This window comes from Octodon degus, unplaced genomic scaffold, assembly GCF_000260255.1.
Source record: "Octodon degus isolate 3935 unplaced genomic scaffold, OctDeg1.0 scaffold00201, whole genome shotgun sequence".
NCBI lineage: Eukaryota > Metazoa > Chordata > Mammalia > Rodentia > Octodontidae > Octodon > Octodon degus.
This window is the reverse complement of record NW_004524777.1, coordinates 4,146,507-4,148,263: the sequence shown is the minus strand read 5'-3', so window position 1 is coordinate 4,148,263 and position 1,757 is coordinate 4,146,507.

The window sequence follows — 1,757 nt, the reverse complement described above, 5'->3', positions numbered from 1 at the left end:
GGAGGGGTGGGGAGGTACGGCAGAGTGGTGTGGGGCAACCCGAGGGGGTGGGAGAGGGTCCGGCCCACGCTCAGCCTGGGCTGGGACTGGTCCCACCGGCGCAGGTTAGCAAGAAGCTCTCCTAGATAATTTATAAATAACAGAAATTTTTGCTCATAGTTCCTGAAGTTAGGCAGTCAACAATCAAGATGAAGGCAGATTTGATGTCTTCCGAGGGCCTGTTCCTCAAAAATGGCATCTCCGATATGTCCCTGCACAGTGATTGACCCCAGACATCCCTCAAATCTCTTATGAGGGCATTAATCTCATTCATGAGGCCTAATTACTTCCAAAACCTTCCTCTCTTAATACTATTATATTGGGGACTAAATTTCAGCACATACTTTTTTTTTTTTTTTTTTTTTTTTGCGGAACCGGGGATTAAACTCAGGCCCTTACGCTTGCCAGGGAAGCGTTTATTCCACTGAGCCATCTCCCCGGCCCCCCAACTATGTTTGCTGCCTACAAAAAATACACTTGAATATAAAAAAATAAATTGGTTAAAAGCAAAAGGATGGGGGAATATACCGTGGTACCTCTCATCAAAAGGAATCTGGAGTGGCTATTAACATCCACCCAACCAGATTTCAGAGGAAAGGGTATGATTAGGAATAAAGGTCATCTCATCAGGATAAAAGGTACAATTTATTAGGAAGAAATAACATTCCTAAAATGTTTGTATTTCTAATAAAAGAGCTTCACAGTATGTGAAGCAAAAGCTTATGGAGCTGCAAGGAGAAATAGATAACTACATGATTCTGATTAGAGATTCAAATACTCCTTTTTAACATTTAATAAGATGAGGAAAAAAATTAGTAAGGACATATATGTACAGCACTGGTGCTTTGCTCTGAATGTTTGTGTTCCTAAAAAAACGTGTATGCTGGGGCCGGAGGAATGGCTCAGTAGAATAAGCGCTTCCGTGGCAAGCGCAAGGGCCTGAGTTCAATCCCTGGTTCTGGAAAAAAAAAAAAAAAAGCTAAGCCCAACTATGTTCTCTTTCTGCCACATTGTGGTATTTTTGCAGTGATCCAGTCTAAGGTCTTGAAGTAGGAACTCTTGCTGTCCCTGTCCATTGATGTGATGGAGGATTTGATAGAGAAGTTCACCAACACCAAATTGTCCACTGAGTCAGGATTATTCCTATGCAGTCAATTCAACTATAGCAGTAAGAAGCTAATCTGTGACAGCATCTATCAGGGCTAGTTGAGAAACAACATACTGGTAATAAGACCTATTTTCATTCTCCCTTTATCCTAGAAAAGAAATCAACAGCTATAGTGTAAGCATCATAACAATCTAAGCCTTGACTCACAGGGTTTTTTTGTTTGTTTCGTTTTTTGCATTTTTTTAGGGAAGGGTCAACAGGGTGTTCAGGGTCTCACTACTAGATTAGATTTGTAGTGATCTGCCTTTTTACAGCCTCCCAAGAGCTGAGATTACAGCCGCACACCACCATGCCCGGTCTCAATTGCCATCTCAGTGTGTTCCGGGGGCGGGGCTGGCACAGGCCCCAAACCCCTGTGCCTGCTTGCAGGTGGTTTAATCTGCTGAGCTATTTGGCCAGCCCTTGATCCACATTTAACACATACTAAAGGTAATGGCTATGTCTGTCTTACTGGAGAAAAACATCACTGACACTTAATTTCCTTGTAAAAATCTTGATATAAGCCACCAACTCTCCTTGCTTCTCTAGTCCCCAACATGCAGTAACCCCA